Below are 26,196 nucleotides of genomic sequence, written 5' to 3'. Positions count from 1 at the left end.
GTAACCATATGACCCATTGTCAACCAGCCAGTAGTAACCATATGACCCATTGTCAACCAGCCAATAGTAACCATATGACCCATTGTCACCCAGCCAATAGTAACCATATTACCCATCATCAAGCATATGACCCATAACCATATGACCCATTGTCAACCAGCCAATAGTAACCATATGACCCATTGTCACCCAGCCAATAGTAACCATATTACCCATCAAGCATATGACCCATAACCATATGACCCATTGTCAACCAGCCAATAGTAACCATATGACCCATTGTCAACCAGCCAATAGTAACCATATGACCCATTGTCAACCAGCCAGTAGTAACCATATGACCCATTGTCACCCAGCCAATAGTAACCATATGACCCATTGTCAACCAGCCAATAGTAACCATATGACCCATCATCAAGCATATGACCCATAACCATACTACCCATTGTCAACCAGCCAATAATAACCATATGACCCATTGTCAACCAGCCAATAGTAACCATATGACCCATCATCAAGCATATGACCCATAACCATACTACCCATTGTCAACCAGCCAATAGTAACCATATGACCTATTGTCAACCAGCCAATAGTAACCATATGACCCATTGTCAACCAGCCAATAGTAACCATATGACCCATTGTCAACCAGCCAGTAGTAACCATATGACCCATTGTCAACCAGCCAATAGTAACCATATGACCCATTGTCACCCAGCCAATAGTAACCATATTACCCATCATCAAGCATATGACCCATAACCATATGACCCATTGTCAACCAGCCAATAGTAACCATATGACCCATTGTCACCCAGCCAATAGTAACCATATTACCCATCAAGCATATGACCCATAACCATATGACCCATTGTCAACCAGCCAATAGTAACCATATGACCCATTGTCAACCAGCCAATAGTAACCATATGACCCATTGTCAACCAGCCAATAGTAACCATATGACCCATAATCAAGCATATGACCCATAACCATATGACCCATTGTCAACCAGCCAGTAGTAACCATATGACCCATTGTCAACCAGCCAATACTAACCATATGACCCATTGTCAACCAGCCAATAGTAACCATATGACCCATTGTCAACCAGCCAATAGTAACCATATGACCCATTGTCAACCAGCCAATAGTAACCATATGACCCATTGTCAACCAGCCAATAGTAACCATATGACCCATTGTCAACCAGCCAATGGTAACCAAATTACCCATTGTCAACCAACCAATAGTAACCATATTATCCAGTGTCAACCAGCCAATAGTAACCATATGACCCATTGTCAACCAACCAATAGTAACCAAATTACCCATTGTCAACCAACCAATAGTAACCAAATTACCCATTGTCAACCAACCAATAGTAACCATATTATCCAGTGTCAACCAGCCAATAGTAACCATATGACCCATTGTCAACCAGCCAATAGTAACCATATGACCCATTGTCAACCAGCCAATAGTAACCATATGACCCATTGTCAACCAGCCAATTGAGGAGCAGTAGGAAGATGAGGATTAGTGTCCCTCGCCACACTACACAATGTCCTGTTGAAGAACAATGAACAGCAGACACAATGCCCACACACCTTGAGTGGGGGGTGGTGCTAAACTTCAGCATGGCAGCCCATCTGTTTTCTGACCTGGGTCAAACACTGTTCTATACAGCACCATTTAACATAGTTCTTCCACTGACACTATCCTCTGTTCTCTCGCGTGACAAACAGCTATCCAGCCCAGCCGTGGATCTTCAACACTGCTGCAGAATACAAATGATCTACCCCTCCCTAGAAGCCCCTAACTGCTCCAGTCATATGCCCTAGATCACAAGAGCACAGCTAACAGGCTGTTTCACAGCAAGTGGTGACTTATCTATAAATACAATTACAGCACCACAGCCAGTCAGACAGAGAGACACAGACAGAGAGAGTGAGAGAGAGAGACCCCTGTAGCCGGCCCTCTGTAAGACACAAGCAGCTTTTCACACAGAGTGGAGGGAGGCAGGGGAACGCTTAATGCTGATAAAGACTAGAGAGAACAGAGCTCTCTTTTCTGCTCGCACGCAAAGATGAGCACACACACAGATGCATGCATGCACGCACACACTGAGGGTAGGAGGACAGAATGTACAGACAGAAAATAAGGTTGTCTGATGGATTAACCGAGAGGGTCATGAGACATTGTACACACAGCACAACACCGGTGAAAGCATAACAGCCATGTATGCTTATCTGGACATGGACGGGTATCTGAAAGAGAGAGTGTACTGTATGTTTATCAATTGAATCTCTCTGGGAGGTAGCAGTGCGGGCTCGGACACGCACACACACTGTATGATATCCCTGCAGGCGTACCAAGTGTCTCAGCTGGGCTGGGGTTAGCTAGGCTTGCGGCTGAAACTCCTGGTTTCATCTGTCACTTGCGAAAATACCACTGCAACACACATGCACACACTGGCATTCTCCACTGCTGTAGGGCCTGCTGTAGCTCTTGTGCAATACAACACACTTCAGTTAACTCAACACTGGAGCAAGAGAATAGTCTGGCCTGCAGGAGTCACAGATGGAAACGCTCCTGTCTCTCTATGGATCTGTATCCTACTAAGGCCACGCCAGGGGGTCTGCTGGGCAAATCTACCTAGTGAAGCAGCAGTGTTCGTGGGCTTGGTCTCTGGACTGTGTCCCTGCTGGAGATGTTCCAGCCCTGACATCCAGGACACAGTCACAGCTGAGCCACAGAGACATGTCGCCTGTACTGTCTATTATTAACTGCGCTCCATGTCTCCCATCTGTCACATAGAATCACAAAGCACAATCACTCAAAGCCACGACATGACAGGATCTGCTTTTATTCATCACTTCCTGGAGATTACCCAAGTGCATGTGTGTGTAAGTGAGGGTGTGTGTGTGTACGTCAAGGCTGCGGAGACTTCACCGGGGGGTCTAAGAAGAGGTTCCACTTGGCCCTTTTCCCCCCCACTGCGAGTAACGAGAAATCAAGACGGCAACGTGGGAAACGATAAACAAAACTCAATGAAAGAGGGAAGATGTATTTCCTCTTTGGTTCGACATGAAAGTGGGGGGCTGACAATGATCATCAGTCAGAGAATCGAGTGACTGCATCCTCCATTGATCTCCAGTATCAGAGAGCAACATTCATTTTCACTGGTTAAAAGGAAGAGCAATAATGTCTTCCTAGCCTCTGAGGACAACTTATATACACTCACTGTCAGACACAGTCATGCTAAAAGTAATAACATATCATGAAATTACAACCTGGGGCTTGTCAAAGCAGCAACAGACTTCACAGCCTGTGAGCCAAAACCTGAACATACAGTAGAGCAGTCAAAAATTTGGACACACCTACTCATTCAAGGGTTTTTCTTTATTTGGACAATTTTCTACATTGTAGAATAATCGTGAAGACATCAATACTACGAAATAACACTCATGTATCATGTAGTAACCAAAAAGTGTTAAACAAATCAAACAAATCAAAATATATTTTATATTTGAGATTCTTCAAATAGACACCCTTTGCCTTGATGAGAGCTTTGCACACTCTTGGCATTCTCTCAACCAGCTTCATGAGGTAGTCACCTGGAATGCATTTCAATTAACAGGTGTGCCTTGTTAAAAGTTAATTTGAGGAGTTTCTTTCCTTCTTAATGCGTTTGAGCAAATCAGTTGTGTTATAGGGGTTGTATACAGAAGATAGCCCTATTTGGTAAAATACCAATTCCATATTATGACAAGAACAGCTCAAATAAGCAAAGAGAATCGACAGACCATCATTACCTTAAGACATGAAGGTCAGTCTTCCGGAACATTTCAAGAACTTTGAAAGTTTCTTCAAGTGCAGTTGCAAAAACCATCAAGCGCTCTGATGAAACTGGCTCTCATGAGGACCGCCACAGGAGGTGACTGTGTGAGTCAGGCCTTCGTGGTCGAATTGCTGCAAAGAAACCACTACTAAAGGACACCAATAATAAGAAGAGACATGCTTGGGCCAAGAAACACGAGCAATGGACAGACCGGTGGAAATCTGTCATTTGGTCAGATTTTTGGTTCCAACCGCTGTGTCTTTGAGACACAGAATAGGTGAACGGATGATCTCCACATGTTTGGTTCCAACTGACACTGTCAGTGATTTATTTAGAATTCAAGGCACACTTAACCAGCATGGCTACCACAGCATTCTGCAGCGATACGTCATCCCATCTGGTTTGGCCTTTTTTTTGGTTATTTTACTAGGCAAGTCAGTTAAGAACAAATTCAGGGGCAGAACGACAGATGTTTACCTTGTCAGCTCGGGGATTTGATCTGGTAACCTTTTGGTTACTGGCCCAACACCCTAACTACTAGGCTACCTGCCGCCCCGATCTGGTTTGGGCTTAGTGGGACTATCATTTGTTTTTCAACAGGACAATGACCCAACACACCTCCAGGCTGTATAAGGGCTATTTGACCAAGAAGGAGTGCTGCATCAGATGACCTGGCTTCCACAATCACCTGACCTCAACACAATTGACATGGTTGGGGATGAGTTGGACCGCAGAGTGAAGGAAAAGCAGCCAACAAGTGCTCAGCATGTGGGAACTCCTTCAAGACTGTTGGAAAAGCATTCCAGGTGAAGCTGGTTGAGAAAATGCCAAGAGTGTGCAAAGCTGTCATCAATGCAAAGGGTGGCTACTTTGAAGAATCTCAAATATATTTTGATTTGTTAACCCTTTTTTGGTTACTACATGATTCCATATGGGCCATTTCATAGTTTTGATGTCATCACTATTATTCTATAATGTAGAAAACAGTAAAAATACAGAAAAACCATTGAATGAGTAGGTGTTTCCAAACTTTTGACTGGTACTACAGTACCAGTATTTTCTACAGGCTGAGGCAGAGAGAGATGACGGTCACCTTGAATTACAGCCATTACATAAGTCTTAAGAGTACCTTTGTGTCCTCTTCACATAACTGATTATCAACAGTGGCTGTATGTTTTACTCATTTTCTGACGATTGCAAGGTGAAACAATAAAAGGGTATGAAGTAGTGAATTCTATTGAATAGCTTTTCTGTTACTCCCCAGAAAGAGGATGATATATTCTCTTTAACATGTAAGCAACGTTGAGAACAAGGACAGGAGCTAAATTGTAAACAGACAGGGAAATAAATTGGAGAGCAGTGTTTTATGCCAAAGCAGTACGTCGCCGCTTTCTTCTGAAATGTCCTAGTTTCTGCTCTGGTGGCTATGGTCTGTTGCAGCTCTAGGTAGGTATGTAAGGGTGGCAGGTAGCCTAGCAGTTAAGAGCGTTGGGCCAGTAACCGAAAAGGTCGCTGGTTCGAATCCCCGAGCCGACTAGGTGAAATATCCCCACTTTCCAAGGGTGTCTCTGGGGGAGTTGAGATATGCAACAAACAAAAAAACACATTCTTATCTCACACCTCACACTCGAACCACAGTGAAACAGAACAAATTTAAGTATCCCTTATTTGACCGTCAAGGTAGGTAGGCAATAAGGAACATACGGAGAGGATTACACCACCTGTCAACTGGCTGTCCAACAGGAATCCGGAAAAACTCAAGGGCATTTAATCTCAAAGAAAAACTCCTGGCCCTACCAATAACATATGGCTTCAAACTAAAACAGCCTGTGTTCAGTAGGGCATACCGTAGAAACGTGTTTTGGAACAGAGAATCTGTGTTCTTATTGTACAAGTACAGGTACTCTCCCCGTTTCAGAACGTTTCCTTCACAGTAAAATTATGTATGGGAATGTTGTTTGCCGTCACGCTGAAGTCAACCCAGGTCTCAGTACGGACTTTGATTAGTCTTCTCTGTGTTACGCTAATTGTGCTTGGTAGGAGGGACTCTGAGGGATCCAGAGAAATAATGTGTTTATTGGAAAACGCTGATGAAAATCAACAGGCACTTCGTCCAACCTCTCCATCCCTCCCTGCCGCCCGCTAACACGCAGCACAACACTACAAATCACCATAATTTGCTGTAAACAATTTTTCAAAAGCCGGCCACCAGCGATGATGGAGGGAGATTGGGAGAGAAAACAGAAAGAGAGAGACAGAGAGAGAGAGAAAGATATTCAGACCAGAGAGATAGAAACCGAGAGAGGGAAAGATACAGACTAAACAGAGAAAGAGCGTGGGAGAAGTAATCACCCAAAAACAGAAAAAAGGGAGGAGGTGAGTGGAAGATGAGAGGAAGGGAGTATGAGGTGGAGAGTGGAGGAGGAAGGGAGGATGAGAAGAGGGCATGTTGCCAGCGGGAGTCTGCTACTCGTGCTGCTCTCTGATGAGCGCCCCCAGTGGGTTGTGGGTAAAGGAAAGGGGGGTACCTAGTCAGTTGTACAACTGAATGCCTTCAACTGAAATGTGTCTTCCGCATTCAACCCAACCCCTCTAACAAGCCCCTGTGTGAGGACACTTTAGCTGAACCCTTCATCATAAGACATACACAACACTGTCATAGGGCCTACATAACCCTGACACAACAAGGTGTCAGGAGCAGGAGGAGCCCCATCAATCTTATGATGACAGCTAATCCATAAGACGTCAGAAACATTACAAAACACATTTAAAATGTCAGACCATGTTTGTTCCCGTCTGTATGATTCCCTCTGCTCTAAATGCCAAGTGAAACGTTGCCTTGGTCAAATGGCTGTAACGCAGGCCAGGGCCGAGCCCTTCTAAATGTCTTCATCCACAGTGGATGAATGACAAGTCTTCTGATGTGACCTTGTTGAAAAGTGTGAATACGTCTCGGTGTTCGGTTCTGTACAGGCCCGGCATGGAGAGAACAATGTGTCCATATTCAGACCCTTGTCTCAGTATTCTGCTATTATAAAGGCTGAGGGTCAGCCAACAATTGCTAATCCGCTCCCTGTAGAGCCCCCTGCCATTCACACTGCTCTCTCTGGCACCACTGGGTAACCTTTCAGAAAGGCCACAGAGACAGACCTTCCTCATTTCCCTTGCACTCTCTCTCTATCCCTCTCAACCGATGCTTCTCGCTCTCTCTATTCAATATTCTCTCGCTCTCTCTGCATCCTGCTCTCTCTCTCAGCATTCAGAATAGCACTCTGACTCACCCATGACATGTATTGTACACCTTTCCTAGGGAGGAGAAAAGCTCTTTAAAACGTCAGATACTGCCTCCACTGCAAACAACCCAGGCTGCAGCAAACACGCACACCCTCTAACTAATCCACCTACATCACTGTAGAGTTGGCTTTGGTTGGCAGTATTCTAAACAATAACAAGAAGCACTTCTAATTGCCTTCAAGCGGACGCCATCTTAATTTTCCTTGCTTTCGTCCTTGTTAGCAGATCTATAAATAAACAGTCCTCCTACAGAAAGCCATCCTCTCCTCTGTTCCTTGTGTTAATGTGACGTCTTCCATGGCAGTATGTACACTACATGACCAAAAGTATGTGGACACCTGCTCGTTGAACATCTCAATCCAAAATCATGGACATTAATGTGGAGTTGGTTCCCCCTTTGCTGCTATAACAGCCTCCACTCTTCTGGGAAGGCTTTCCACTAGACGTTGGAACACTGCTGCAGGAACTTGCTTGCCACAAGAGCATTAATGAGGTTGGGCGATTAGGCCTGGCTCTCAGTTGGAGTTCCAATTAATCTGAATGATGTTCAATGGGGTTGAGGTCAGCGCAGTGTGTTCTTCCACACCGATCTCGACAAACCATTTCTGTATGGACCTCGCTTTGTGCACAGGGGGCATTGTCATGCTGAAACAGGAAAGGACATTTCCCAAACTGTTGCCACAAAATTGGGAGCACAGAATTGTCTAGAATGTCATTGTATGCTGTAGCGTTAAGATTTCCCTTCACTGGAACTAAGTGGCCTAGCCTGCCCAGAACCATGAAAAACAGCCCAGACCATTATTCCTCCTCCACCAAACTTTACAGTTGGCACTATGCATTCGGGCATGTAGCATTCTCCTTGCATCCACCAAACCCAGATTAATCCGTCAGACTGCCAGATGGTGAAGTGCGATTCAGCACTCCAGAGAACGCGTTTCCACTGCTCCAGAGTCCAAAGCCGACTGGAGAACTCAAATCAAATCTTAATTTGTCACATCGCCGAATACAGTAAAATGCTTACTTACAAGCCCTTAACCAACAACGCTTTGAGAAGTTAAGAAAAATAAGTGTTAAGTAAAAAATAAAAAAATAAAATAAAAGTAACAAATAATTAAACGGCAGCAGTAAAATAACAATAGCGAGGCTATATACAGGGGGTACCGGTACAGAGACAATTGAGGTAATATGTGCGCGGATACCAGTTAGTCGAGGCAATATGAACATGTAGGCAGAGTCAAAGTGACCATGCATAGACAGAAAGCAGCAGCGTAAGAGGCGTCTGGGTAGCCCTTTGATTAGATGTTCAGGAGTCTTATGGCTTGAGGGTAGAAGCTGTCAAGAAGCCTTTCAGACCTAGACTTGGCGCTCCTGTACCGCCTGCCGTGCGGTAGCAGAGAGAACAGTCCATGACTAGGGTGGCTGGAGTCTGACAATTTCTAGGTCCCTCCTCTGACACCGCCTGGTATAGAGGTCCTGGATGGAAGGAAGCTTGACCCAAGTGATGTACTGGGCCGCACGCACCACCCTCTGCAGTGCCCCGCGGTCGGAGGCCGAGCAGTTGCCATACCAGGTTGTGATGCAACCAGTCAGGATGCTCTCTATGGTGCAGCTGTAGAACCTTTTGAGGATCTGAGGACCCATGCCAAACATTTTCAGTCTCCTGAGGGGGAATAGGTTTTGTCGTGCCCTCTTCACGAATGTCTCGGTGTGCTTGGACCATGTTAGTTTGTTGGTGATGTGGACACCAAGGAACTTGAAGCTCTCAACCTGCTCCACTACAGCCCTGTCAATGAGAATGGGGGCGTGCTCGGTCCTCCTTTTCATGTAGTCCACATTCATCTCCTTTGTTTTGATCACGTGGAGGGAGAGGTTGTTGTCTTGGCACCACATGGCCAGGTCTCTGACCTCCTCCCCACAGGCTGTCTCGTCGTTGTCGGTGATCAGGCCTACCACTGTTGTGTCATCGGCAAATTTAATGATGGTGTTGGAGTCGTGCCTGGCCGTGCAGTCATGAGTGAACAGGGAGTACAGGAGGGGACTGGGCACGCACCCGAGGGGCCCCCGTGTTGAGGATCAGCATGGCGGCTGTGTTGTTATCTACCCTTACCACCTGGGGGCGGCCCATCAGTAAGTTCAGGATCCAGTTGCAGAGGGAGGTGTTTAGTCCCAGGGTCCTTAGCTTAGTGATGAGCTTTGAGGACACGATGGTGTTGAACACTGAGCTGTGGCCAATGAACAGCATTCTCACATAGGTGTTCCTTTTGTCCAGGTGTGAAACGGCAGTGTGGAGTGCAATAGAGATTGCATCATCTGTGGATCTGTTGGGGCGGTATGCAAATTTCTTACACGCTTCCGGGTTAGAGTCCAGCTCCTTGAAAGCAGCAGCTCTACCCTTTAGCAACAAGGTGTGGCTAAATTAGCCATATCCACAAATTTGAAGGGGTGTCGACATACCTTTGTATATATAGTGTATCTGTTAATGAGCCAACCCACTGTGCTGTAATGAGGTTTGGTGACAGTCTCTCCAACACTTCCTTCTGTTAGAAGAGCCAGTAAGTAAAAACTCCAACAAGCACTTCAATTAAATTACAACTACACATGGATGTAAGAATTAAATGCTAGTGCCGTTACTCGAGAATGCCATACTCTACCACTATTAACTGAAAAGCTTATCAAGGGACAAAACACCTTGTAGCATTTGAACTAAACATGAAGTGCACTAAAACAGCTAGGCTATTACTTACAGTAGCAGGGCGCACCTACTGCATAACAGCAAGATCCAGGGTGAGCTAAGCTAAGGCAGATAGCTAATACAAAGCTGATTCCCACTAGCTGCCCTCCACATCACCGACAACATGCTAAAACTCCTTTCTTAAGAAGGGGAACGAGAACAAATCTCCTTTGTTGCTCAATCAAAAAGTAATTCCTGCACATACAATTCAGAATCAGGTTAAGAGTAAGAGCTTGGAATGATAATACGGTACGTCGTGTGACAAGTCCAGGGCCAATGTTTACATACAGAATACATACCAGCTGATTTGATATAGGTTGCATTCCAAATGGCACCTATTCCCTATATAGTGCACTAGTTTGACCAGAGCGCTATGGACCTTGGTCAAAAGTAGTGCACTGTGTAGGGAATAGGGTGCCATTTCAGATAACCCTATAGGAGACTATGGCTATGACATTTAAATGTTGGGCTCCCGAGTGGCCCAGTGGTCTAAGGCACTGCATCTCAGTGAAAGAGGCGACACTACAGTCCCTGGTTCGAATCCAGGCCATCATTGTAAATAAGAATTTGTTCTTAACTGACTTGCCTGGTTAAATAAAAAATGTAAATAAATTCAACGAATTTGAGATCATTAACGTTTGATGAAAAAAATGTAACCTACAGTGCAGTTATCACAAAACTACAACTAATAGGTCCCGTTAATCATCAAAGGCAAAACATTTTTTTTTAAACAAATACCTGACACAACAATGCTTTAAATAGGTGGAGATATGAATCTTTCAATTATTTGCCACAGATATAAAGCGCTCCTCACGTCATCGTCGTTAACAGTTGGAATAGAAGAGTGAGAAAGCCAAGTGACAGCAGCGAAGCCCTGTATGGCAATACTTTGAGAAGTTAAATGAGAAGGTGATGAAATGCAAACTTTTGCGAGGTGGAACTGAGCTACAGTGGCAGTACAGGTGCTGAAAGGGAGGCACAGTGAGACCCAATCCGTTGCTGGCAGGAGTGCGATAAGGGACAGAGTCAGAAAATCACAACACAGATTACAAAAATGATTGCAGTTGATATGCAGCCATTGTCGGTCAATGGTAGAGGATGTCGGCTTCAATACCCTAATGACATATCTAGAACCAGATAAGATGCCATGTCAAAAAAAAACGTGACGGGCCTGGTGGAGAAATTGTACAATGATTGCTCTTCAAGTACAAAGCGCGCGTTGTCAAACACCATTAGTGGTCTTAACAGATTGTTGGACGTTTTTGAACACGCTGTTATACATCACTGAAACGAGCCTTCGCATTGATGGGAAGGGGGACATGAAGACCCCGGTACTGACAACTGAGAACATGGAGGAGAATCACACAAAAGAGAACCTAGAACGGCATTAATACCATCGTTGTTGAGTGGGTGAAGGGCAGCAGTAAGGTGAGCGCAGTCTGGTAGGAAGGCAGGACTCCGGTAGATTGAACTGCATTGCCCCCTAGCGGTCATACCCATTATGAATTCACGTCATTTTTTCGTTTAAACTATTTTTAAAAATTGGCAGAACATTTTTTACATTCGTTACATCCCTAGTCTCCTGTGACAGTATGACAGACTTAACAAATTATAGCCAGCGCACCGGGCATTCAGCATTTGGTTCTGGGTTCCCAGATTAGATATGATATATCAACAAGGTGGCGTTTAAAATAAAATACATGGCAATCTCCTTTAGCCTTTTCTAATCTGCAAATAACAGTCTGCTATAACCCATCCATACGAATAGATGATAATTATGAATACACTCAACCCATAGACTAGCTACTGTAGGTACTGCAACAGCATATGGACTCCGATTCACCTCAGAGCAGAAAATAACCCACAGTTAAATATTAAATAATGCAGTCAGGAAAACAGCACTGCTCAAACTGACCCAAACAAGTCAAACTGAGTGTGTTGCCAATAGTAACCCTGGCAGATGGCTGATGTTATGTAGTTCTACGGCAGGGGGAATGGAATGCCAGGCTGTGAATGGTTCAGAACAACCTTATTTGATTTCCATGTCTAGATAGAAGGACAGTTCAAAAGAAGACAGGGGAAAATAACAGATGGAAGAAATATGAGGTCTGGATTGGGCCAGAGGGGGCGAGGGGCTTCAGTCAGGGTCACCATGGAGACAGTAGAATTAGAGTGCCACATGTTGCCCTCTGTCAGTCAGTCCATCCATCCATGGTCTTGTCAACCACTTTCAGTGTCTCTAATGGCACCTTTGTCCCTAATATAGTGCACTACTTTTGATCAGAACAGAGCCCTATATGTTTGTGGCAAAAGTCGTGCACTTACAGGTAATAGGGTGCCTGCCAGCTGGCGCCTCTTGTCCTTGTGATGGAGATACTCTGAGTCTTAGAGGGCTCTAATTTCTCAGCCTTCTTAAATTGGTAAAGTTGATCTATAGGGAATTAAATCAGGTGAACACATCCATTACTCCCAGTCTCTGTTTTTATCAGAAAACTATTGACCAGAAAGACAACTAAGGGCATTTAGTTCTGAGCTATACTGTCGTTCCATTATTTGTTCCATTTTTTTTTCTTCATTTGGTCCGGTTGGTTTCACATTGCCAAATGTACCACAAACTAAAATGCCTAAACAAAACCATGTGTTCATGCAAGTCATTTGTTTATTGGAGAAAAATGCTCATGTGCTCATCCATCTTCATATTACATTGGCTTTGGTGTTCCAACAACATGCGGGAGGAAACAATAGTGCAATAGCCACTCTAACTGCGATGTGAATAGACTACATTTAGCCTATATCCCCGGTATAGCCCCAGCCTAATCTGCACAGGATGCACTCTTAATTAAATGCCCTGCTACTCACAGAATGTTTGAGATATCAAGTTATGGTACTGTGTGCATTTCATCAAATGCTCCCAGTCCAATAAACTGCATACCTCTGATTATTTTCCTGTGTTTGGTTCGGACTGCGTTCTCACCTGCAGCGAACCACGCCATGGTAAAAATGGAATCGGACCGATACCACCCTTTTTGAGTGAACCACGGTGTGTTGTTTAGTGTGCTCCCGAGTGCAGACAGTTTGGACTGTTGTGGACACACTAACGGACCTAAGGGTGAAAACAAGCTCTAAACCAATTTGGTATGAAAGCCCCCTAAAAGTATACCTCCCTTTAATCCAACTTGTAAGTCGCTCTGGATAAGAGCGTCTGCTAAATGACTTAAATGTAAATGTAAATGTAATGAAAATGATAAGCCCACACACACAGAGAAAACGTCTGAACTCAAAAGTAATTACGTGTATCCCCAAAAGGACACTGGCATAGTGAGACTGATAGCTGCTTAATAGAGTCTCGCCTAATTCAAAATGGTAGAAACAGAAACTCCCTAATTAATAGAGCAAAGAAACCCTGACAGAGGAGTCTAAGGAGTAGGGAGACTCATCAACATGGACTCAGAGCTGACCAATGAGATGCATGGAGCTGGCTGAGGGAAATACATGGCCCCTTTGGCATCACTGAACCACAGCTTGTTAATACAACTTTCATCTGATTCACAACAGGACGCAGAGAACAGCCTGACACCTATAACGAATTTCTACTGTACACCACAGGAAAGAGAGGGATAACATGGGTCTAGAATGAGAAGGAGTAACAACAATTTGAATGAGAGAAAGAGCGAGACAAGCTTCCATTCTATTGTCCCCTGGGGTATGGGAGGTTGATTGAAGATAGAGAGGAGAACAGGAGAGGCTGAGTAACATCAGCTATAGGATACAGTAAGCAAATAGAGCTGAATGCATGATACTAAATATAACAAAATCAAAACAATAACTATTTTACAGACTGCATTTACAGTTTTACAATTTAACTCTGCCTTGTAAGCCTCATTGTAAGCTGCCTTAAGCCTATAGTCATGGTTACACAACGCAGCAACGAACACAACCCAGTATATCACAACAAATGGTAGAGTTCCCTATATGGAAGAATCTGAGCACCTGTACTATTTTGAGCAGCGCATCCCGTGTGTACTTAATAAAATATGCATAATGTATGAAAACGCGTGGGCTACAGTGAAATATAGCATGTCATACCAACAAGGCATCACAGAACTGCACGCGTAAATAGCAATGCCATTATTTCAATAGCCTATATAATAAATAAATAGCATCTAAGCATGACTACAGAACAAGACTAAATAATCTCCAGATAGTGTTTACTTACGAGTGGACGCCTGCGGTGGAGAAGCCAGTAAAACTGGTGAAATAAAAGCAGTCTTTCCAGATGCGGACTGGGTGAGAGCAGCCCACTTCAGTGACCGCTCACTCACTGGCGCGCTCCCACTCGCCTGCTCTGTTAAATGCGCGCGCTCCTACTCGCCTGCTCTGTTAAATGCGCGCGCTCCCACTCGCCTGCTCTGTTAATGCGCGCGCTCCCACTCGCCTGCTCTGTTAAATGCGCGCGCTCTCACTCGCCTGCTCTGTTAAATGCGCGCCGCAGACCGAGCTGTAATAAATCTGCCGTGCTGTGCGCTTATGACTTCGAAACCTGATTTATTCGTGCATTACATTGCGTTTCAGAGTTGACTCGTTCAAATATGATTCCGTTTGGTTTGCAGTGCTTTTCAAAGCAGATGTCTCATCACGTGTGCGTTGAAAAACAAGGAATAGGCTACAGATACTATGAGTTGCAAGGCTCAGGCTGTATGTGCGTGACCGCGGGTGGCGTGCAAAATACAGTAGACACATACTAGTTAACAGGCTCCTCTCAATGTAAACTATAGGCCTAAACGTTTAGAGCTACATGAACATTACATGGGAACTAAATCACATCTAGTGCATGGTGTCTACTGAGTGCACATATTAAGGGAAGCCTATAGCCTCTGCGCCAAAGCTAGGCCTATATCATTAACTTAATGCTTGGACGTTCCTCTCCAAAGCTAGGCCTATATCATTAACTTAATGCTTGATGTTCCTCTAGACTCCCAATCAACATGTATTTATACCAGGCTGTGATATGTGGTAGTAGAACAGCACACACGTGTGTAAATGGGCAACAAGAGCCTGGAGAGACCCTGAAGTTCAACCACAAGTCAGGGCTCTTTCTAATAGGAAGCGGACAATGGTTGTGGAGGGGCTAATCTGCTTCCCCCAGCTTAGTGCTGTTATTCAGGCCTGGAGGAGAGGGGCAGTGGTGATGGGGAGGAGAGGAGAGGCCACAATGGCTCCAGAGAGAGAGGACCATTTTAGTGTGTGTGTGTGTGGGGGGGGGGGACCGGACGCCAGATTAAACCAGGCTCATCACTACATATCCTCTCCACACAGAAAGCTGTTTTGAACCCTGCTGGGGTTCCTCAATAGGTTTAAATAGCAGGGGAAAACAACCAACCTGGCATTGTTCAAAAACCAACTAGAATTGTAGCACAACTCAAATTGGTGCTACAACTAGAATTTCTCCCCTATGTGGAAGCTAGGTGAATTGTAACAGCAATAGGCTGCATTCAAAACCAATCTCCCGCCATCCCATTTACCCATAACATGGTGGAGATACAAGGGAAGGAGGGAAGTGGGAGGATGAATACCCATTGGAGGCGAAGAGGTAAGATGAGGTCAGGAGAATGGAAAAGTCCACTAGATCCACCCTGCATCAACTGTCCAGGAAACAACAGAGGGCATGTGAAGTCTAAATCCATGGGTGCGTCCCAAACGGCATGCGATTTCCAATATAGTGCACTACTTTTGACCAGGGCAGATAGGGAGCCATTTGGAACGCAACCCAATCCAGTGTGAGCCACAATATCAACGAGAGAGAGAGAAGGAGAGAGGGGTTAAGGTTTTGAGAGCTGGCTAGCTGAGGAAAGCTGATAATGTCAAATGGGCCCAGGGAAGAGAGCTGCGGTGTTAGGCTCCATAGTGCATGTGAGCTCGTATTGGATAGACAAGGAACTCTCCTGTCCTAAAACTCTAAATTAACAGTAACTGTATTCGTCCAACCCCAGAGGCAGCGCCCACCGGATGTATGGTACTTGATTTGAAAAACGTCTCCGCAGTATTTTATCAAGTGAATGCCGACAGCTGAAACTCCGCAATCTCCTGCTCCCTCTCTGCTGATAAGTGAAACAAGCTTTTAAGCAGAATATTTTGGGAAGCAGCCATCTGTATGTAGAGACCAAGTAAGCAGAGACCAACACACTTGCAAAAGTGCGCACGCACACACAAACAGACAGACAGGCGTAAGCACTCACCCACGCATGCGTGTGCACCCACCGTGACGGGGAGATAAAGGAGTGAATCAATGCCTATGGGCGTTGGAGCGTTGGAGATGAAGTGTGTGTTCTCCAGACCAGATGTGTATTATCATATCTAGGCTCTCTGGTCTCTGCTGCTGTGTGCCAGTCAGCAAGTGGTAAAGCAGACAGAGTTAACAAAGACCTTTTCTATCCTGCTGTCTTCTCTCCTCTCCCCACTATAACTGTCACAAAGAGATTACGGAAGTTTTCCTATAAAACCCAAAATAGTTTCATATTTGGGCCGACCACATTTCCTGTTCCATTTTTAAGGCGCTGCGATAAACTGCAACGCTTTCGAAAAGTTCCATAAAAAAAAGTTGTACTTTAACTTCTTATCTAATGTGATGAGTTTGAGCCTGTAAAACCCAATGCCCTTAACCTTACTGCTAGTGTGTCCTGTAGGTCAGTGCTTCCCAACCCTGGTCCTCCAGTACCCCCAACAGTACACATGCTTATTGTAACCCTGGACAAGCACACCTGACTCAATTGTCAACTAATCATCAAGCCCTCAATGAGCTGAATGAGGTGTGTTTATCCAGGGCTACAACAAAACTGTGTACTGTTGGGGTCACTGGAGGACCAGGGTTGGGAAACACTGCTGTAGGCAACCTGAATCCATTAGAGTGAGACGCTAGAGCAGAGCAGAGCCAGTATTTAACATGGGGGGGAAAGACAGAGAGACAGACAGAGAGAGAGAGACAGAGACACAGACAGACATATAGACACAGACAAGAGAGAGACAGAGAGAGAGACAGAGACAGAGAGAGAGAGAGACACAGACAGAGAGAGAGAAACAGACAGACAGAGACAGACCGACAGACAGAGAGACAGGTTACAATCCCAAATGGTACACTATTTAGTTCACTACTTTTGACCTGAGCCCTATGCTGGCCCTGGTCACAATGAGTGCACTATGTTGAGAATAGGGTGGCATTTGGACACACAGGGAGTTACTCTCCTGTCATAGTGATACTTACTAGGGAATTTTAACAGGCTAGTAGAGGAGTGGAGAGGAGAGGGCAACAACACAAGGGTCAGTCACTGAAACATGCACCCTGCTTGTTACCCTCTCAGACAGAGGTCTTTAATGAAGCCATTATAAACAGTATGTTCAGTAGAGGACTAGCATTAGCAGCAGGGGTAAACACTGATAGGCAATGGCTGAGTTACGGTAAAGGGCTTGCGAGGAGAGGCTGTATGAGGTTGATAAGATACACACACTGTTACACACCCTCCCCCCCCACACACACACACGTCAGACTACTCTGCTCTTCACAAACATGGCTTGCCTGTTTGGTCACATGTTTGAGGCAGGTTGCCGGGGCAACAGGTGAGAGCAGGGCCACAGTGCAGCAGTGTGACATTTACTGTGTCCTTCAGCAGAGGGAGGGAGGAGAGAAAGAGGAAAGAGAGGAACTAGGGAGGAGGAAGAGGAATGGTAGGAAGGAGGAAGTAGGGATGGCTTGGGAGGATGGTTGAAGTAAGTGGGGGGAGAAGATGGGGAAGCGGGGAGGGGTGGATTGAGGAATGGAGCAGAGGAAAGGATGGGGGAGACCATAAGACGATTGAGGGTGGCAGGTGGGTGGATGGAGGGAGGAGAGGAAGGATAGCAGGCAGGCAGGGTTGGCTGTTCTGCTCCACTGGAGCCTAGCAGTGGATGTGGTAGTCAGACAAAAAAAATAAAAAAAAAGGAGAGAGAGAAAGAGAAAGAGAAAGAGAAAGAGAGAGAAAGATAGTTGGAGGGAGAAAGCAGGGTTTTTTCTGGATCATAAAGGGGTTTAGGTAGTGGGCGTGGAATAGAGACAATTTGAGGCCTCCATTTTTGCGGTGTAGAGAAATGTTTGAATATTTAAGCCAATTTCCTGAAATTCTATACATTTCTCCATGGAGCTGAGAGGAATTGTTTGTTTTAAAAGCACATTTTACTACGATTCTACATATTCTGCCATAGAGCTGAGAATTTTGTACTGTTTTAAATCTAATTACCTGCAATTCTATGCATTTTGACATGGCTAATGCTGTGTTCTTTTGCTCAAACATAATAAAATCAATACAGCAAAATTATTTTTTGGTCTCAAATATTATATTATTAAAATATATACACACACACACACACACACACACACACACACACACACACACACACACACACACACACACGTCCATTATCTCTTCTACATACGTTTTAGTTGTTTAAGTTTACACTGAAAGCGTTTTTCAATCCTGAAATGTACACTGCTATTAAAATCCGCCCAAGGATTTCAATAGCAGGAAAATCCCTGGAAACAGAGGGGGATGGAGGGAAGGGGAGAGAAAGCCATAGGTCCTCAATGGCACCCGTGTCACAGCAGCACAACACAGTGTAGCTGAACCGAGACCCAACATGTCCAGAAGAGTTATTGTCATACACACTCTCAGCCAGCGCTGAGTACTGCATCCCCATGCATAAGCTGCACTGGGAGGGGACAGAAAGACTAAGACGTGCTGTAAAATGACACCATATGTTAAGACTTGCACCAAAACGCTATCAGTGTGAGCAGTGGCATATTAAAAAATATATATAATTTAGTAGATTTCACTGACGACTAGTCCATATGTGCTGAAACACACCCAAAGGAACACAGTCAAAACAGCCATTTCTTTCAGAATATCATTACTGAAACTCTGCCAGAGCCAAGCAAACACTTCCAGAATAAAGCAGGACTTTTCTTCACTGTCTCCAACGGTACGTTTTAGTGTGAATAATTCATTAAGGATTTCACTGATAATACAAACATCAACAGTGGGTCTCCCAGGACTAAACAAAATTACACATTAATATTTGATACAGACCTCAAAATAACAGCAGAGACAGCATAATATTTGTAAGAGGAAGGGAGGGGAATGGGATATGATACACTGTAAAGGGCTTTGAACATGTCAATACCATGGGTCTGCACTTCCTCCCTGTCTCTCTGTGATGTAACTTCCTGTTTCCTGTCAGAGTGGGCATCCAGGTGTAGGTAGAGAGGGACAGCTGAGTGGGCTGGCATGAGGCAGGAGGACAGTGTGCCAGCTAGAGTACAGCATGAATCATAACATTGTTATGATTGTTAACATTTTTCCATCCCCATTCTATAGGCTGGGGAACAGTTTGTTATACGTCTACTGTTCTATCAGTCACACTTGAGCTCATTGATGGGATGTACAGGTAACTGCCAAAATGAGGGATACAAAACATATTGAAAGCAGGTCCTTTTCCTGTTAATTAAGCAATCATCATCCCACCATGCTTATGCCCAGTTGCCCATTACTTTGGCTAATATACCTAGAAGAGATCTCAGTGACTTTGAAAGAGGAGTCTCAAAGGACCATAGGGGGTGTAAAGGGTGTGTGTGTGTGTGTGTGTGTGTGTGTGTGTGTGTGTAAGAATGGTGTTGCATCCCACCAACAGAGTTCCAGGCGCTTGTAGAATCTATGCCAAGGCACATTGAAGCTGTTCTGGCTCGTGGTGTCCCAATGCCCTAGAAGACACTTTTTTGGTGTTTACTTTATTTTGGCAGTTACCTGTATATGGATGTTGTTAGTGTGCCAAACATGGCTGGGAATGGCAAGCACTACATGTTGGTCTGCTACAGATGCACCTGCCATACTGTAGAAGGCCATGAGAAGACGGGATCGTTTGAATGCAGTATTTCTGTAGTGAAACTGGGGCACGGAACGTTGTGTGTCTATGTATGCACTACTAACCACTATATCCAGAGGCGCACAGACAGGGAGAGAGACAGAGAGAGATTTCCCTCAGATTACACAGACCCACGAAGAATTCGAAAACAAATCCAATTTTGATAAACTCCCATATCTACTGGGTGAAATAGTGTGCCATCACAGCAGCAAGATTTGTGACCTGGTGCCACAAGAAAAGGGCAACCAGTGAAGAACAAACACCATTGTAAATACAACCCATATTTATGTTTGTTATTTTCCTTTTTGTACTTTAACTATTTGCATCATTACAACACTGTATATAGACATATGACATGTCTTTATTCTTTTGTGAGTAATGTTTTCTGTTCATTTTTTGTTATTTCACTTATGTTTAATATCTATTTCATTTGCTTTGGCAATGTTAAAATATGTTTCCCGTGCCAATAAAGCCCTTAAATTAAAATTGAGAGAGAGAAACAACAGGCAGAAGTAACACCAGATGCGAGAGAGGGAATGAAATATGGAAACCAGCGGGCAGATAGCTGCCTTTCTCTCTCTCCATCTCTCCTCTCCTACGCAGTGGGATTACATACCTCTCTCTCTCTACCTGGCAGTGTGAGTCTTGCTGTATGATTCACAAACAGCAGCCAGGTCACTAATTTCACTCTCTGTAGCAGAGTAGATATGTCAGGTTGTAGTAGTGTTCATAGTATCCACAAGCAGGACCTGTGTGTGTGTGTGTGTGTGTGTGTGTGTGTGTGTGTGTGTGTGTGTGTGTGTGTGTGGATGTGTGTGGATGTGTGTGGATGTGTGTGGATGTGTGTGGATGTGTGTGGATAAATGACAGCGAGAGAGAAGAGTGCCGTGGTTGGGTCAGGGTGAAAGAGAGCCACATCCACCATCATTACACAGAAATGTTATGTCACTGGGAGGGAGAGAGACTCTAATCAAACCTCAATCACTAATGCCTGGAAGAGCATGTGTGCTCCGCTGGGCTGGCTTTCCCCACAAGTGTAACCTCATCAGGCGCACACGTGTGCGTGCAAGCGAGTGTGTGTGTGTGTGTTTCTGTGTGTATAGCTTCTGTAAAACTCTAGCCTCTCAGTGTCCTCTGAGAGTTGTCTCTCAGACGAGGCAGAAGAGAGGATGTTGCTGTCAATTTAAACATCCTGTTCAAAGTATAGAGCGCTAGCAGCAAGGCATTCATCTTCAGATGACACATCTCTGTCCACTGATGCTGCATACACTTAGCATATCTCAGGTGACATATTACCGCAGGCTAAATCAGCAGTAAAACCCAGCATTTTGTAATGACAGTCTGCAATTGGTACATTGATGTTATAATTTTTTTTTAGGCCAGAACACATTGTATCGATCGATGCAGACAAACAAAATACAAATGTACAACAACATGAATGAACCTCAATATATAAAGCACAATACATCAATTTAATGTGTAATAGAAAAGGCTGTAAAATGTATAAAGTAGTAATGGATCATTGATTACTATCAAATCTGCCTCCAGTGCGTCCTGAAATGGAAGGCAATCTCATGTCACTAAGAAGACATTGTGATAACCATTGTTCGGGAGAGAGACTTTGTGAGCTAAAAGGCCAGGAATGATGAATCAGATTCACTGTCAGTCATACAATGGCCACTCACTCCAACTACTGTTTACAGATATGTTTTCCACATAACTGCTCTGCTGCTGAACTGGTGCCGTATGTGTGTGTGTGTGTGTGTGTGTGTGTGTGTGTGTGTGTGTACATGCCTCTATCCGTCTGCCTGCCTGTCTGTCTGTAGCACCTCTTAGTGAGACTGCGGGACAATACCAGTTTCCAACCATAGAGCATATCACTAAGAGTCGAAGCAGACAGTCACATCCTTACAAATGGATCTGAGAGCATTACGAGTCTAGACTAATTTCAGTGAATGTGCTAGTGTATAATACAATTGTCTGGGAGGACTAAAAAACACCCTCCCTATAATTGAGTCTCCCACACATTAAAATGTCAGAGAGAAAGGATAGGGAACAGGTTCATCGACGGAGAGCGGGATGAAATAATGAGGGAGGAGAAGGGGATGAAGCTCATTATGAGTTTAAGAAACGGGTCGTCTGACCTTAATCGTAAACAGTGAGTTTGCGGTGAGTAAGATGTTGCTAGGGGCAACCAGGCCATTCAAGCTCAGTGTCTGCGTCTCAGATAGTTTGGTGTAGCATAGTGCACTACTTTGATAAGTAGGGATAAATGGTCCTAGTCGAAAGTAGTGCACTAATATGGGAAATAGGCACTCAAAAGTGGGTAACAATATGGGGATGTCATTTGACATTCCCGTGTATTTTCCCTTCTACATGCAGTACCTCTATACTGTTCCAACTGGAATCCTGAATTTCGGTTCTACAGCCAGTCATGCTACGCTGAACAGATCCCCTCTAGAATTCCACAAGAGAAGAAATGCTGGTGAGAGGGGAGGGGCAAGAGGAATAGTGGTGCGTGTAACGAAGGTATGGGATTAGATGCATGTTGTGATTCAGCTGCACGACATCAAAGAGAGAGAGAGATGCTTCGTTACCAAATCCAATAAGATGAAGGTGACAGACAAGCTGACTGAGTAGAGATTCTACCCAACTGATTCTTGCTACCTAACTTCTAGGTTCTCTCCTACAGACATTCTAGTTCTACTGATTGTCAGGCTCTGTCACAATGCACATGGGGAAATTCAAAAAACTCTTTCAGTCAAGTGAATCCGACAGCAGCGGTTAAAGCTCTCTTGCCTGACAGAGCTTTCAGAGACCTTATGCCCCTCATACACACAGCTGGCCTGGAGACACACACACACACACACACGGCAATGAGATTTTGCATGCTCTAACTGCCTCTCTGTCAGTCAGAATCAGGCCCAGTGGTTAGATTACATAACTACATCCTCACGAGTGTGTGTGTGTGAGTGTGTATGCATAACTAGAGATCCTCCCGGCTGTATGCACGGCTGAAAGACCATGGGAATAACCACTCCGAGCCGTCATCCTCCAACATGTAGTGGGGCTAAAAATCCACTCTCTTTTGCCATTCTACTGTTGCCTGAATAGGTTTGAGACTGGAGGAGTACGGACATGAAAAAAGGACACTTGGAATAATTCTCTCTCGTGTCTGTTAAAGAAAAACATTTAAATGTTCCCTGTCTGTTCTGTTTAAAAGCATGCTGACACCCAGGCTCAAGGTGAAGAGACGGCGTAGCCTCCCTATATTTGAGTGTAAACGACCTCAGCCAAAAGGTCTGGACCTTTATGGCACGCACAAGGAGAATATTGCTGCTTGCTGGTTCAAGCACCTCTCCGGCCGTTCCCCTTGAATCGCTACAATGGTACGGCTATTGCCTTCCCTCGTCGTCGTGAGTAATGTTGACTGGATGAGAGACAGAAGTGTATCTTAAGTGTCTGCAACTCAGCATTACATTCACAGCTCTGTTAAGGCAGTTACGACTGAATGCCTGGCTCTCTCTCCAAACCACACAATATAATAGCTGTCCTGCAATAAACCCCTCTGTTGGGACTATCAATCATCCCCAAGTGACAGCAGGTTCTGGTTCCTATTGTTTTATATCTGGTGAGATCAGCCCATGTAATATCCTTTCTCCTCACACCGGAGTCACACACACACGCAGACAGATCAACTGTCAAATTAATAATAACTGTATGATGTTTAGGTGTGTGTGTGTGTGTGTGTGTGTGTGTGTGTGTGTGTGTGTGTGTGTGTGTGACTAACACATCCAAGTGCAATGGAAAAATAGCATTATCATAGCATAACATTATCATAGTAATACACGGTCTAGCATTGTAATGGATGGATTATAATGCTAATGCATAATGGATAATATGTAGATGGTTATTTTCCAGGTGTTCAAAGTGCTTTATATTGTACGGGCTACAATGTTAATCAGATAGTATGAGAATAGGACGTGGCGTGGCAAAGAGAGAACTGAGACAGAGACTATGGTAATAAAATGAAACCTTCTACTTGTTTCTCATTATGTAAATGTTCCAGCCAATTATCAACCACAATCAGACCTGCCTAACGTCCCCATGACTACGGACCAAACACGTGTTTGTGTGTGTCTCGTTTGTGTGTGTGTGTGTGTGTCTCTTTCTCTTCTGTGTGCGTGCGTGTGTGCATGCGCACGCAAGTACATGCGTACATGAGGACAACTGCATACTATGATGTGGAAGAAATATAACTGTGAGCCAGCCAGCCAACCAACTTTCCTTCTCCTAAAATCAGAGATATTTTTTCCTTCCCGCCTAGACCCAGGGGATATATCAGACAGGGTAGTGAACGGCCCGGAACCTTTTATTCTGGCTAAAACAAATCCCAGGCAAATAACGTTTCAAAGAGGAACCGCTATGCCGCCGTATCATTATGCAGGAGTTAGCAGCCATGCTGCGTTCACCTAGACAGCCCACTCAGGTGTGTGTGTGTGTGTGTGTGTGTGTGTGTGTGTGTGTGTGTGTGTGTGTGTGTGTGTGTGTGTGTGTGTGTGTGTGTGTGTATATTGGCTAGCCCAGTCATCTTCCTTCCATAACATCACAGCTGGGCTCTCAGTGTGTGCGTTCGTACATCTGTGAGCCTGTGTGTGTGTGTGCTTAGTTAGCCGTCTCCATCCTCAGCAGCTAAGAGCAGCTCTCAGATTATCAGAGACACAGGTCCCTCGCTTCTGAAACATACCATACAGTGTAACTGTGGGCAGACATGAGAGAGGAAACTAAAGAAACGGGAGAGGAGGAAAACATGAGAGGAAACTAAAGAAACGGGAGAGGAGAAAAACATGAGAGGAAACTAAAGAAACGGGAGAGGAGAAAAACATGAGAGGAAACTAAAGAAACGGGAGAGGAGAAAAACATGAGGAAACTAAAGAAACGGGAGAGGAGAAAAACATGAGGAAACTAAAGAAACGGGAGAGGAGAAAAACATGAGGAAACTAAAGAAACGGGAGAGGAGAAAAACATGAGGAAACTAAAGAAACGGGAGAGGAGAAAAACATGAGGAAACTAAAGAAACGGGAGAGGAGAAAAACATGAGGAAACTAAAGAAACGGGAGAGGAGAAAAACATGAGGAAACTAAAGAAACGGGAGAGGAGAAAAACATGAGGAAACTAAAGAAACGGGAGAGGAGAAAAACATGAGGAAACTAAAGAAACGGGAGAGGAGAAAAACATGAGGAAACTAAAGAAACGGGAGAGGAGAAAAACATGAGGAAACTAAAGAAACGGGAGAGGAGAAAAACATGAGGAAACTAAAGAAACGGGAGAGGAGAAAAACATGAGGAAACTAAAGAAACGGGAGAGGAGAAAAACATGAGGAAACTAAAGAAACGGGAGAGGAGAAAAACATGAGGAAACTAAAGAAACGGGAGAGGAGAAAAACATGAGGAAACTAAAGAAACGGGAGAGGAGAAAAACATGAGGAAACTAAAGAAACGGGAGAGGAGAAAAACATGAGGAAACTAAAGAAACGGGAGAGGAGGAAAACATGAGAGGAAACTAAAGAAACGGGAGAGGAGGAAAACATGAGAGGAAACTAAAGAAACGGGAGAGGAGGAAAAAGAGCTTTGGTTGGCCTACAGCTCACACCACCAGGAGGAACTGTGGTGAATATCAGCACTGCCTATAACAGACCATATTCACACCGCCTGGGGTTAGGCTGGGTGAAAGGGGATATTGTATTATGATGAAGAAGTGAGGGATTTGGAAGATCATTGCTGATGGACCTTTCGGGAAATAGAGTATATCTACAGGATAGCAATGTAGGCCGCTAAATCTCTGTTTTCAGAACATTTCAGCAAGGAGCTAAGTCCCTATAGGTTAGCGTGGGGAATGAGCTACCTGGAAGCACACGCCAACATTCTACCAGAAGACACGATTTCTTCTGCAAAAATGCATCACTTTATAGTTTTGGCCTTGGAGAAAGAATCTGTCTTTTAACATCACACTTCAACAACACCCGTCAACTAAAGATAGAAGCTGAGCCAAGAACAGAAATGAGACCTTGAGAGCTTCACTCAAATACTTGACGATAAACACATAGAGAACAGAAGCTTTCCATCTCCCCTCGAGAGGTAAAATCAACCTTATTAAATTATTACATTTCCGTACGGCACGCACACATCTGCACCTCATTAGCATCAGCAAACAGCTCTTCTGCAAAGAAGAGAATCGACCGTAACAATTACATTTCATTACCTTCCCCTCTCCCAGTGGGTCCGTTGGTTTCCACTTACCCAAACACAAATGTGATTTCACTCAGGTGCCACGACGATGCTTCATACTAAACATCTTTATTGTGGTAGCAGTTGGATTC

General features: G+C 44.5%; 1 protein-coding gene across 15 annotated transcripts in view; it reads right to left on the bottom strand.

Moving 5' to 3' along the window:
- The window catches only part of LOC139534215 (pleckstrin homology domain-containing family A member 5-like), a 137,444-nt gene that overhangs the window by 53,031 nt on the left and 58,217 nt on the right, over positions 1-26,196 (bottom strand). Inside the window, exon 1 of one of the 15 annotated variants that reach the window (XM_071333147.1) lies at positions 14,089-14,208. The exons of the other annotated variants lie outside the window; for them this stretch is intronic. The gene's annotated coding sequence lies outside the window, so the exon portion shown is untranslated. Of the gene's footprint in view, positions 1-14,088; positions 14,209-26,196 lie in introns of those variants that run through there. 15 annotated transcript variants of the gene reach the window in all.

Source organism: Salvelinus alpinus, chromosome 11 (assembly GCF_045679555.1).
Source record: "Salvelinus alpinus chromosome 11, SLU_Salpinus.1, whole genome shotgun sequence".
NCBI classification, from domain to species: domain Eukaryota; kingdom Metazoa; phylum Chordata; class Actinopteri; order Salmoniformes; family Salmonidae; genus Salvelinus; species Salvelinus alpinus.
The sequence above is the reverse complement of the archived record's forward strand: the minus strand, read 5'-3'. Positions and strand labels throughout refer to the sequence as shown.